General features: G+C 32.4%; 1 long non-coding RNA gene across 12 annotated transcripts; it reads right to left on the bottom strand.

The window, feature by feature from the left end:
• Positions 1 to 2,869: 2,869 nt before the first annotated feature.
• LOC110006446 (uncharacterized) lies at positions 2,870 to 14,132 on the bottom strand. 12 transcript variants are annotated; one of them, XR_016054499.1, is made up of 6 exons: positions 12,280 to 14,132; positions 12,044 to 12,088; positions 10,784 to 11,954; positions 9,970 to 10,031; positions 4,741 to 9,187; positions 2,870 to 4,590 (listed from the first exon to the last, which is right to left on the bottom strand). It is a non-coding gene; the product is annotated as an uncharacterized LOC110006446 (long non-coding RNA). The 12 variants fall into 12 exon arrangements; XR_016054504.1 differs by having other exon boundaries at positions 11,873 to 11,954; XR_016054502.1 differs by having other exon boundaries at positions 10,784 to 11,928.
• Between the last annotated feature and the right edge of the window lie 355 nt (positions 14,133 to 14,487).

Below are 14,487 nucleotides of genomic sequence, written 5' to 3'. Positions count from 1 at the left end.
ACTTTGAGGTATTCATCGATCTTGATCATGACTTGGTCTCTTATATTTTGTTGTTTTTGTCTGTGCTATTTGTGCTTTTTTACATGCTTGAGCAAGCTTTTGAACGCTATATGAACCTTGATGTGCCTGTACAAGGGAGGTAAGAGTTTAAAATTTAATGGTTCTCTTGTTTCTCAATGGTGTGTTTTATTAAGTTTTCATGTTCACTTTTTGGTTTATTCTCAATTGGGTTCCTCTGCTCTACCATTTATGTTTGATATGCAACCTCTAAAGGCTTCAAAATAAAGAAGTGTATGCTCTCTCTTGTGCTATGTGCATTCAAATTTGTGATTCTATTACCTTTTGATTCAGACTGATTATAATTTTTATACAATTTTTATACAACGATTGTCTTTGCAACAAAGTTTCCTAGAAGACCTCATGAAGCTGACGCCTTAAGACGATTTGGCCTCTCAATTAAGTGGGTATCTCTCTCTCTTACAAACACATGAATGCGAATTCATGTTTGTAGATGAAAGGCTTTATTTGTGCTTCCCTTATTTGAATATTTTGTTTTGTCTTCCTATGTTGGGTTCTTTATGGATTGTCTTAAAGCATCTCAAATAGTCATCATCCACGCATCGAGGTATGCTCACAAGTTATTTATCGGAAAGTATATACTAAGATTGTCTAGTTTTGATGTAAGAAGGTCATGAAAACTCCAAATCACTACATGTTGAATCAGACGAGGGGTGTGCCATTGGTCTAGAACAAATTCCAAGAAAAAAACTATTGAACTTTGCAAGACATCCATAACAACTCGGTTTTGAATCTAATGGCTGGGGTGATGATGATCTTCTTGTAGCATAATGATGCTTCTTTATGGAGTTATTTATATTAAGGAAATGTAATCAAAATACACTTATTTTTGGACTGTTTAGCGTCTTACCAATATATTTTTATCTAATTTCAAATTGCTCATCAAAATGGGTTTCAAAATGACACATCAAAATGGGTTTCAAATTTTTGAAAACTACACATAAGGTAGGTATTAAGTACTTCAAACTTTATATGTATTTTGATAGATTGTACTTAATTTTTTTGGGGTAAAACTTCTATTGCAAATCTTATTTTAATTAGAAGTACTTGTTATACTAGAATTATGATTTCTTCATGTATAGACACTCTGATCTCGACTGGAGAACGACTGGAGAAGTTATGGATAGGTTGAAATGTCTAGGCAGACCATGCAAATAGTTTAAACCATTCACCTCACTAGAACCTCTTCTCTGTAAATCTAGCCTCCACCAACCTTATTGCTCTAATGGGACTAAAGGCATCAAGAGATCAAACAAGGCGAGACAGACTCATACCAAAGCCGCATTAATGAGTAATTAATATTTGCTGACCGTAATTATTGTAACATTAATGACATGGCATCATTCCAACCAGCGTCAATGCCAATCCAAGTATCGTTAAGGTTCTGATGGTCCAAAAATTGCACAAAACCAACCTACAGGCTGTCATGAGTCCATTTTGCCTATAAATAACCCCTTTTGCCTCAGGTTTAGTGGGGGAGCTGCCTGAATCTTGAGCCGAAACTTTGTCAGAGTTCCCTTAATCTTGAGCCTAGGCTATGCCCAAAAATCTCTTGATCTTAAGATTATACTTGAGATTATGAGAAAAGCCCCAAGGTGAGCCCACTTGAGCAATCCCGATTCCATCCAAACCCTTCAATCCAAAATTATAACTATAACTCCTTCAAACTGCACTACTAACCAAAGGCGGTCAAGATAATCAGGCCATTCGGGCCCTCTTTTTCCTATTTCTACTTACCCCGTTAAAAACCAAGAAAGTTCAGGATTGACTATGCAACCTTACAATCTAAATTAGTGCTGATTCTGAGCATCAGGTCTGAGGACCCGGCTTAAATATTATTTTCTTTACCTTTTCATTGATTTTTCTAGCATTTATTTTAAAGTGATGGCTTTCTTCTTCCCTTTCTTTATTTCATGATTTAACTTCTATTTTTTTGTTCTCTTATTCTTGCATTTACTTCTCTCTTAGCTATTTTTATATATGTTTTTCCCTATTTTCCCTTATTCATGATCCTACCTACATTTCCTTGCTTTGTCATTCAATGTAGTATTTAATATGCATAGTAAGTTATATTTAATCATCTCTTTTATTTCCTTCTCATTGCATAATCATTTTCCCTTTGATAACTTGCATTTATTTCTTTTATTGTGTTGTATTTATTCATCTTCTTTGCTTCCTTATGCAGTATCATGGATCTTCTCTTCTTCACCAACTCTCTATTTCGCATTTTCTTCATTAAATAATCACACTTCTCTTCGTAGTAACATTTACCTCTTGTTAAGTTTGGTGCATTTTTTCCTTTTCTCATTTTATTCTTTTGTGATGTAGATCTCCCCCTTTTTCCCATCCTCTTTAGTGTAGATTTATTTTATTTATCTTTCATGAGTATCTATTCTCCTTGTTTGTTATATTGATGCTTCCTCCTAGTTTTCTTTATTTGATAGCATAGGCTCTCTCCTCTCACCCCAATCTCTCATCTATTTTATTACATGGTTGTTTTCTTTTTTCTCGTTATATCTACCTCTTTTAGTTTGTTGTGTTTATTTATTTTTCCCATTTTCTCACTTGATAGCATAGATCTTGCCTTCTTCTTCACCCTCTCAATCAAACATTCATTTCTTTTTCTTTATTATGGTTATTTTTCTCTATTAATGATATATTCTCTCTCCTTTTCCATCTCATAGTTTAACTATCATCTCTTTCATCCCTCTCATCCTTCATTCTCTCATATGCTTATTTTTCCCCTTCCCCTTATGTTTTGTTCAATAGTTTAGCATCTCTTATTCTCTTCTTGTTGTATCTATTTGTCTTATTAGTAATTTGTATTCATCTACTTCTCTATCTCTTTTTCAATGCTTCATTTTCTATTTCTCTCTATCTCACTTATATTAACACTCTTTCAAATACTATTTCCTTCTATCTCTTTCTTGTATTTAGTTTTATTACTCTCAATGCATGTTATTTACTAGTATTAGCTTTCTTGTCCCTCTCTCTCATTTTATCTCTTCTCAGGTTATATTATTATCTTTATTCGCATTTCATACTCATATCTCTCTACCTTGTTGATGAGGACATCATCTCTTTTCTTCTTCATAGTCATACTCGCATTTCCATAATACTCTTTCATTCTATGTTACACATGTGTAGACTAAACTCACTTCCTTTGTCTCCATGCTCTCTAATTTGTTATTCTTACTGCATCTTGTAGTTAGATTCTCCACCCATGTTTATGTGCATCTCCCTAGTTTAGTTGTTTATTTGTGGTTCTCTTTCTTTGTTCGCTTCCTAAATCTATTTTCTTAAAACCCTCTTTTTATCCCAAACCCCTTTTTAAAAGCTTTCTTGGTTGCGTTTCAAGGTTAAAATAGTAGGAAAGTCGGCTTTGTCGGCGATCCGAGAGGGAGAATGTCTTAAGACCTGATTCTTCCTCGGAGCGTAATTTGACAGAACTCATACTCTACCAATTCATCGATTTGTTTGCACTTGAAACCAAAGCGGGGCCGAAGTCCCTTGCCCGCAATTTCGAATATAAACACGAGGGTTGAGGTTCAAGATATAAATAGAGGTCGATATATGATTTTAGAAGCATAGTATCATAGTTAAAGTAGAGAGCTAAGACGCTTGGCTTTTTCTTTCACCATATTTCTCAATCAAATTTTTATTTCATGGAGATCTTTATATAAATTATCCAATGCATTGCAAAGATAAATAACCTTATAATATACAATCCCCTTACTGTTGATCTTTCATGTCCCTTTCCTCTACAGTCTTGTGATTCTTGTTTCAAGAACTAATTATTTCTTAAACATCAGGAGCTTCTACAATAAATTAACTGGTTCCAACATCAACTTGAGGATGTAGAGAGAAAATTAAGGTACTCATATTTCACTATTTGGTAAACTTACCATTAACCAAACTATATTTGAATAAGAAGCAAAGTAAATAATATTCTTTACATCTCTATCTTCGCTTTCAGGCTTTTTTAAGGTGAACCTAATAGTATAACATCACTACCAGAGGCAGAACCCTATGAGCATATCGTTCAATATACACTCGAGTGATTAATCAATCTCAAAGTCAGATCATAGAAAACATAGTAAATTATTCTACCCTTCTTTGTTCTTTCTATGTTGCGTGAAATTTGTTGTCTTCAAGTAATATTATTTTAAAAATAAAGTATCCTCAACCAGATTTGTTTGCCTTATGCAGCATGAATTGAAAGGAACTAGCGTTGGACCTTACAACCCAACTAATTTACATGTTTTTTTTTTTTTCTCAAGCCGAAATTGTCAAAATTTAAGTATAAACCTTTTCTTCTTGGGCTGATTTGCTGGACCCTAGTGGTATTAAAAAAATGCAAACATATATTCATGGAGAGATTTCAGATTGCTCATCGACAACTAGAAACTTATTCGACTCAAATTAAGGATTAGTTCTCATAATGGGAAATACTCTCCCCACTTCATAATTTCATGGATTCCAACTCCAAGCTGTCCTTGAGGTAGTTTTCATCTATAGTTGAGAAATAAATGACCGGTTAAAAAGTATATAACAAAATAAAAGACCAAATTAATGGGTAATCACTACTACCATACCACCCTCTCCATGATGAACGAATAAAAATACCACAAAAAAAAGGCCAAAATAATCTTCTACCAATACCTGTAAAATTTTGATTTATAAGGATCATCCACATCCAATGGTTGAATGCTTACCGGACTCCTTTGTAGATTCTTTAATTATGAATGTAAATGCATTGAACCTTACTGATCAAGTTGGGTTGATCAATGAGAGCAATCGAGCGGAAGTGGATGAAGAGTTTGCTCAAGTTGAGACTATAACATCTGAGCTTCCTAAAACTTGCACTGCTACAACACTTGCCATCCATCCTCCCACAATCTCAAGCCCAAATACAGTGAACCCGGTATGGTCTTTCTTTCCATACAATTTACATGTTTATATATACTAGTAAGGTTTCTCTTGGGCCAGTCAATACTTTTAAGTTCAGATATAGGATTTCTTTACAACTTTTTCAAATTATACATTGAAAATAATCTCAACCACTATGATCATGAATTTGGAAAAAAGAAAAAATTGTACTTAAATGTTAAAATATTTTATGTTAAATGATTCAGGAGACATGCATATGCATACTCAAGGGCATAAGTACAAGAAAATATGTAAACCAATGTAAAATAATGTAGGTAGTTTTCATTGATCAATAGCCATCCATTCAATAAAACTAAAATTTAAAACATACCCATACTTATCTCATTCATTCGTGATTTGTATACTGTGAGACCCTTTATCTATGCTATAAGAAGGCTACAACTCTAGTTGTCAAAGTGGAACCAGGCAGGCAAAGGAGTGTGTCACTCTTTTTTTACACAGTTCGAAAAATGTTAATCATTGAAGGTGATGAATGACACACTCTTCAACTTACCAATTTCATATTTGATGACTAAGAATAATTGTGATTTTCCTGTGCAGAAGGTAGTTCATTATTAACACATGTGTGCGTAGTCTCTCCATAAATATTTTACTTCTCACATATTGTATTTTCCTTTTTGGTTAATTTATTTCACAAAATTCTCTTAATATACGATCTTACTTGGATGCCATGGGGATTATATTCACAGGGAATTGGAGACTCAAGTTCGTTGACTCAAAATTAGATGGAAGTGGAGAGTATGGTTCGTCGACTCAAAATAAGGATGACATTTCTTTTTCTGTTTTTTTTTTTTTTTTTTTTTGATATTTCTTGGATGACTCGGGTCTAAGAAAGCCCAAATTCTTTCCTTTTTTGAATGCATTGAACACAAATATAAGTCCATTATGCAAGGAAAAGAAAAGCTAGTGTGTTTAAGCAAAATAAATTCGCTAAGCTCCAGCTCTTAACTTATTTGATGAGAGAGAGAGAGAAAGAGAGGGTTCCAACTCATTACAACTCACTCAAATCAATGACTCTGCTAAAAGAGGGCTTTCCAACTCTCTCTTATCAACTCCAATTCTACAGGTTGATAATCTCAACTAGCACAAGCATAAATTTAAAAATATATTTTAAACTTTACAAACATGTTGTTTTAAAATTTTCATAGACTATGCATTTTAATTCTTTTAAAATAAAATATCATAAAATTTAAATTTAAATTTAAATTTAAATTCAAATTTAAATTCTATTTTTAAGATTCATAATCAAAGTGGTCGAGATTATTGGCCTATAAAAGTTTAGTCCAAAAGTCATTCTCTAAGAGAGATTTTGGGAAGAGGACCACAATAGCAACACATAAAATTTTCGCTTTGTTTTCCTTCAAAAAAATATAGGATAAATCACAAAGTGTCAACAAGGTTTGGTTTGGTTAGAATTTCAAAGTTAAAGTTGAAGTACTTCCATGGTTTACCCATGAACATTATTCAAGAAAGTGTACAACGTCTGCCGGGTTACTATGAAAAGTGTATGTTATTAATATGCATGGGAAGGGTAGGTGCAATATTATGTATTTTATGGTAGGTCTCAATATCTTCTAGGTGTCTATGATTCATTTCCATTCCTATCGTATAACCCAAGTTTCTCTTCAGAGAAACTTTGGACTTTAACAAACATGATGTCATTTCCAAGTACTCCCCATGAACTGGCTGGTGTTTGTTAACCAACACTTTAAAAAAAGTTTACTTTCAACTTAGTGGTGAAGGTTTTTTATTAAAAAAAAATTATCTTCTTTACCCATTCTTTTGTTTAATTTTTCTAGGGAGATTTATCAAAACTCTTTAACATTTTACCTATTTCATATAAATTTAAAAACTCATCAAAATGCAAATCTTGGAATATTTAAAAAATTTTAAAATATTAAAAATTTGATAAATTAGTTATATATTAATAAATTTTTCTTTTTATATTGTGGATAATTTGTATTTGCATGTTTTTTTTTCTCTATTTTGTCGTTGGTTTTCATTCATGTACGTAGAGGTGAAGGGGTGTTGCTTCCAAATAGTTAGACCCAAGATGTGGGGGGATAAGTACTTCTTAGCGATGTGTATGTAGGAGGAGGTAAGACTTAGGAAAAAATATTGAAAAAGTTGGAGAGAGAGAGAGAGAGATCCACTTTTGAGTCGCTTCATTAATTTAAACAAGGTTGTGCATGAGCTTGTTAATGGTAAGAATCATCCTGATCATCTGAGTTTTATCCCAATAATTTGGGGTCGGCAATACGAATCTTATTTCATATCCTTAGTCAAACCATTAGTCACTAGATCTAATCTCATCACTTCCATCAATATCTATTTGGGCCATCCCCTTGTCCTTTTAGTGCCTTCCATTTGAACTAAATCTCTCCGTCAAACCCACTACGTCCTAGGTCAACACTACACATGACCAAGACTGCCTAAGTCTACTTTCTTTTATTTTATCACCTACTGGATCTATTCTTAAATATCCTCGAATGTATTCATTTCGAATTTCATTTTTTATTATCATGTCACTCATCCATTTCAACATCCTCATCTTTGCTACACTTACTATATGGATATTTTTTTCTTGACTGCTCATACATTCCATCCCATAAAACATGGTGGCCTTCCAACCATCCCATAGAAATTCCCCTTTAGTTTCATTCGTATGTGACCATGACATAAGACTTCAGAAGCACATCTCTACTTCATCCACCCAGCTTTAATCATATAAATGACTTTTTCAATTTCTCCTATCTCATGGATTTCAACCCAAGATATTCAAATGTTATTGGTGATGATACACACCCCAAAATATGAAAAGAATTATGGGGCGTTGGAGAAGGAGAGAGCAATCGAAAGTGCACAAGAGGCATGGTTATAGCTTGAGCAGGGGAGCGAAACTTTTTACACCTATTTGAAGCAGGATAAGCATCGTATGCTTCAATTACTAAGGAAAGTTATAGCTCATGGGAGTGAAAGAAACTTTAAGGTGGTTGCAGCATCCCAATGGCAAGTCAAATCCTTTCAATTATTAGACATCATTTCATTCAATAATATGCGATATACTTTTCCTATTAAAATTTGCCCCATTGCTCTCAATTATCATTATAATTTAAGAGGTGGCGTCAAGTAACTTTTTCTTTTTTCTTAAACACACACTAGCTTCTTTTGTTCCCCTTCTTAAATGTAAAATAACGGACTCATATTGGTGAATCAGTTGTAATAGAAAAGAAGAAAGTCTATTGCTCATTCTCGGACCCAAACATCCAAAAAAATTACGAAATAAAAAAACCAAAAAGGGTTACTATCGTTACTTTTTATAATCAATATAAAACTTCGAAGAGATTTAATTCTCTTGATTTTGGACCGGCGAACCAAAGTTAAACTCTCCAGTTCCTTGTCAAAGAAGTTTTTGTCTCATGTTATTAGCATTTTGTGGAAGTAATTAACCAAAAAGAAAGAACAATTTGTTAGAATCCAAGTGTTTAAGATAAGATAAGGTACAACAATATTGTTAATAATGAATAAGTCTGCGACAATACTATTTACCTTTTGCATAAGATAGTCATAATCACTTCTAGCTCTCAAATATAAAAATCTAGACGTGATGAGTGTGCTTTCATAACCCTCAACGATTGAATTTTTTTTATTGTTTTATTTTGAACTTTGTGTAAAAGAATTGCACATCCTAGCCACCCAATTCCACATCTAACTACTAACGATAGTTGTAACCTTTTTATACTATAGGTAACCGGTCTACAATATGGATCTCCAATTAATAAGATAAGTATATATATTTTGGAGCTTCCATTTGTTTATATGTTTGCCCTCTATGTGTGTCCCTTAAATCATTTTGACTAGTTCGATCTTGTTGCCTTTTTTTTATTTTTCACGAGAGATCATTTCAAGGTATTACTCTAAACATTGCAAACAAACCTTCTATCTTAACCTATAAATATCAAATGCCTCAAGAGAAACGAGCCGCATGGAATGAAATACAATACCCAGTTCACTGTATATGTGGGTGAGATTGCTAGAGTATGAATTGCAGGTGTTGTGGTGGAGTAAATTTCAAGCTGTTGACATGTTGTAATATGAACATGAGTGAAATCTTCATCGGCTTCTACTCGATTTATCTCGTTGTTCAACTCAACTTGATCTGCAAGGTTCAATGCATCTACATTCATCATTTAAAGAACTCACAAATGAACTGGCTAAGCATTCAACCACTGATTGTGAATGGCCTCTGTCAATCAAAATTTTGTGAGTATTGGAAGAAAATTATTTGGGGCATGACATTTTTTTTTGTGTATTCATTTATTCGTTATAGAGAGTTGGCCCTGATTTTTTTACTCATAATATTGTTCTTTTCTTAGGCTTTATATTATTTAACAAGTTATTTCTTTCTCAATTATTTATAAAAGTACTTCAAGGAGAGTAGGGAGTTAGAATCAATGAAATTATGTTGTCGGAAGTGTGTTTCCCCAAGTGAGAACCAATTTGTAATGTGAGTCGAATCGACTGTTAAGAATCTATTAGCATTCAAACTCTCTCCGTGAAAGTACGTTTGCATTTTTTTTATACCGCAAGAGTCAAGCAAGTACGATAATCATAGAAGAAAGGGTTTCTATTTCAGTTTTTGGAATTATTGCTTGAGAAAACAATGTTTTACATGTGAATTAGTTGGGTTTTAAGGTGCAAGCCCAATTCATACAAATTCACAGTGCACAAAACAAAAAGATATAGCTTAAATTTTTTTTCTTTTTGGGTATATTAAGACTGTGACAACAAATTTCATAAGAACAAATAATGATTGCTATGTATATTGAGATTTACTTTGCAATTGCTCCCTTGGCTAGGTAAAATTTTGTTTTCTTTTATTGCTATTTAGTTTAATTGTTTGGTTAATGATTTGTTTACCGATTAGTAAGAAAGGCGTACCTTAATTTTCTCTGTGCTTCTTGCAATTGTCACAGAACCCCATTAATTTCTCGCTTAACCTCCTGAAATTTCCAAAGTAATTGGTTCTCATAAGAAAAACAAGATGGAATGAGAATCACACGATTGCAAACAAAAATTAAAGACCAAATGTGTGTTACAGAGATTGTCTGTTATTAGACCATTTAGCTTAATAATACACAGTATAATTTATAAGAAGAAATCAAAGAAATGAAAATTTGAATAAAAATAATCATGAAATAATAAGCCAAGCTTCTTAGTTCTCTAATTTAACACAGACTTTCAAACAATGTTTTACTCTGCTTCAAAATCTTCTTCAGACTTCTATTTATTGTTAAACCTTAACCCTCAAGATATCTTTATTCTAGTATAATTATAACTTCGGATTAAAATATACCCTTGATAGCATAAATAATTATATAATGACTCTAGTTGAATGCCTCTAAAATTCCAAACACTAAAAGGCCTTGAACTTCCTAATAAATTGAAAATTTTTAATAGTAAAACCTACAACATCGCAAAATATATTCAAAAAATTTAATAAAAATTAAAAATGTACTAGGCATCTTGGCGTGCATCATTTTAATATAAGACTAGAATATCCATCAAATTAGAAATCAAACAAATAAAGATGAATCATAAGTTTAAGAACATTTTTGTTGGACTTTTAGCAAGTCTCAATGCAAATTCCTAAAAGTCCAACTTCACATCTAATAACTAGGAAGAATTGTGATGTTGTTATAACACAAGTGAAGAATCATATTCTATAATTTTCGATAAGAAGTTGTGAGCGTACCTGAATACGTGGGTCAAGATTGTTTGAGATGATTCAACTCAGTCCACAAGGAATCCAATATTAGGAAACAAAGAAAAACATTCAAATGAGATAAGCACAAATGAAGCCCTTCATTTCCAAATGAGAGAGAGTGGGAGAGAGAGAAAGAGATACCCGCTTATCTTAGAGGCCAGATTATCTTCAAACCTCAGCTTCCAAAGGTTTTCATGGACACGTTGTTTTACAAAGTCGATAGCAGCGCAAATATCATTTGAGACTGTGTACTATAAGATCGTTTACTATTGTTATAAGTACTCCTAGCTCTTAGTTATCAATCGGATAGCTTGAAGTGCGTCATGAAGTATGAGAAATTCTTTATAGCTTTGAGTCTAGTCAATTACATACAACCATCCGATTTAAAATTCGATAGAAAAGATTGAGTGTGACCTCCTTGTACTAAAATAAGAAGGAACTTTCCATGTGACCCCAAGAACATATAAGTTATATGGGACCCCACTTCTTAGCCGTTTGATCTGAATCAAACAGCATTGGTTGTTTATACCACAATGTCATGTCAAACACTGTTTTATTTTTTTCTACAAAATCTTTTTTAATAAAATTTTGGGCATCCAATCAAAAAATTAGGGTGAAGCTGGAAAAAATTAAGAATAATATTTTTCATAAAAATAAATGACCAAAATACCCCAGACATTTTTAGGGGTATTCTAGTAATTTTTTATAATCGGATTTTTTTTAAAAAATCATGTGCGCCCTTGTTAGATTTATGCATGTCACAAATTTTGGCTTAAAATGATTTATAGAATAAAAGTTAAAAATAAAAAACTCTGAGTCGTCTGATCAAGATCTAATGGTTAAGAGCTAGCTTGTAATATTGTGACTCAAGATATCTCAGCCATCTACTCAGATCTGACAACTAAGATTAGGGTCACATGTGCTATATATGTGAGTGGGGTTCCAAAGAAACATTTCCCCTAAAATAAATGGCATATTTATATACTTTTCTACATCATTATCAGTGCGACTCAAGAGTAAACCAAACCACAAATTTTAATACACACAATCACATAACAAGAGAGATATGATACTTACTTGTTCATCCTGAAGCCTTTGTGAAGTTTTTTCTTTCTGTGTTTGAAGTTGCATATCTAACAAAAATGGCGCTTCAGATGAACTTAGGAGTAAAACAAAAAGGAAACATTAGAGCTTAATAGATGACACAAATAAAAAGCAAGTAGAACCCATTAAATATTAAACTATTACCTCACCCATACATGCACAGGAATGTTCATATATTGCCAAAAATTTCTTCAACCCAGGGCATAGACAAAGAGAAAAAAAAAGAAAGATAAAGATAAGAGATTTAGTCATGAGGAAACTAATATTCAATGTAATAAGAAAATAAAGAAAGGGTGAGTTTAGTGACCTATTTTTCCCAATGTTTTACTAAATATTCAATGTAATAAGAAAATAAAGAAAGAGTGAGTTTAGTGACCTACTTTTCCCAAAGAAAACACTGAGCTTTCCATTTTGGTAGAACATGATGAGAGCAATATCAATATCACAAAGAACAGAGAGCTCATTGGCCTTGTTGAGGAGGTCATTCTTTCTCATTGAGTAAGTAGGTCACTTGCCTGTTTGTTTTGTTCTCTGTCTTCTTTATTTGAATCTTTACTCGCCTTATTGTCTCCTTGCTAATGTAGTTTTGATCCAAGAAGCAATTCAGGCCAATTTACAGGCTTAAGAGCTCCATGCTTAAAAAAAGGTGAAGAGAGAGACAGGCCAATTTATAGGCTTAAGAGCTCCATGCTTAAAACAAGGTGGAGAGAGAAAAGGGCTGGAAAAGTTGACGGCAGGTCCTGCCCGCATGGTTGACAAATACAAAGAATAGAATCAAGGGTAAAGGGAAATTTTTACGGGTTGCAAGTGCATTTGAGAGAGAGATATGGGGTGGTGTAAGTATGTTTTATTGCATGCTCTATCTTTGTCTATGTCATAAGTTTATCCTTGTGTATTCAAGCCATAGTTAGCAAATCGGCAATTAAAACGTGCTTTTTAAATAAATAAATAAATGGTATTTTTATAAAAAAACTTTTAAACCGACCGTTCTTTAAAAATTCGGCAAAAAAAAAGTGTTTTTTTTAGAAAAAAATTTAAAATGCGAATTTAAGATAAACAAATTAAGCTGGACCAAAAAAGCATATCCTTTTTCTACCTGTAAATTTTTTTTTGAAACATAAGAAACAGTAACTTTTTCCTGTTTTGTGTATTGCTATTTTCATACTTTTTAAAAAAGCATATTATTTCCAAAAAAACTTAGAATATAAATTTTTATCACCAACAGGTTTGTGTATCGTTAGGGTTTGTGTTGAAATCATGTTCTTCTTCAAAGCCACAGTTGCAGATTGAATGAATGATTTTTTTTTTTCTTTTTTTTAACTTAAGCATATAGATGCAGATTTCAATATTTATTATGAAAAATCATTATGTAAAGGAAACACTATTTATGGCAAATCATTGTGTAAAGAAAATCATAAGGATGGAGATTTATGTAATTATTTGTGATAATACTTAATGTAAATATTGTTTATGGCATGAAACCATCCAAATTATCATAAATTACAGCTCAAAAGCATCCATATTATCACAAATTGGGGCTCAAACCATCCAGATTATCACAAATTAGAATCAAATTAGAATATAATAAAATGAAAACCATTGAATAAAAAATTATAAAATTTTGGCTTGACAAAATTCCACCAAAACTTCAATCAAAATTAAGGCTCAAAGACCATCCATATTACGCATTTAATATAAAATCTTTTTTAAAAAAAAACGCTTAAACAATTTGCAAACATAATCCTTGTTCCTCCGTGCGTGCTGCTTCTCTCTCTTGCAAATTAAAGAGGAAATCACAAATTCTTCTTGCAAAGTAATAACTAACTCTTCCCACGGGTTATACCCAGATTGATTTCAGGGTTTTGGGATCTTCTCGCTCCTGCAAATTACAGAGGAAAAGAAAAGCCTAGAAATAGAGTGATGTTACAGAAGAAAGCCTAACCATACAGATTTTAGGGTTCTGGAGTCTTCTTTTCCCTGCAATTCGTGTATCCCCCATTTTCTTTTCTCCTGCCAAAACCACTGTACCCAATTCATATACATCACATTGAACCGCATGCTTTGAATCTTCCTGCTCCTGCAAATTAAAGAGGAAAATGACATACGTGTTTTTCTTCTCTAAAAACGTAGTACCCAAATGGAATGTTTCTCTCTCTAGAAACAGAGTACCCAAATGCTACGAGCCCTATTTTCAATTAAGCATAAACCCAACCGTTAGCCTAGTTATAGAGTGACCATTAAAAGAAAAAAAAATTGTGTATTTCCTTTGGTGTGTACTTAAGTATGTGTGATGGTTGTTAAAGTATTTAATGAGAAAATTTTTATGGTGTACGTTTTTTTGGTTATGTACTTAAGTAGCTCCATGTTCGTTAAAGTATTTAATGAAAAAATTTATATGGTGTATTTTGTTTTACTTTGTACTAAATAGGTGTGATGTTTGTTAAAGCATTTAATGAAAAAACTCATATGGTGTATTTATCATGAACTTATTATTTTATTTTTATTTCTACTTAACTTTATTTAAATTGTATATAATGCAAATTCAACACACATTTACCTTCAATGCTTTCTATAACACGATTCAAATA

The sequence above is a fragment of the Amborella trichopoda genome, chromosome 4 (genome assembly GCF_054954075.1).
Source record: "Amborella trichopoda isolate Santa Cruz 75 chromosome 4, AtrichopodaSantaCruz75HAP2 v2.0, whole genome shotgun sequence".
NCBI classification, from domain to species: domain Eukaryota; kingdom Viridiplantae; phylum Streptophyta; class Magnoliopsida; order Amborellales; family Amborellaceae; genus Amborella; species Amborella trichopoda.
This window is presented reverse-complemented; position numbering and strand designations above follow the sequence as displayed.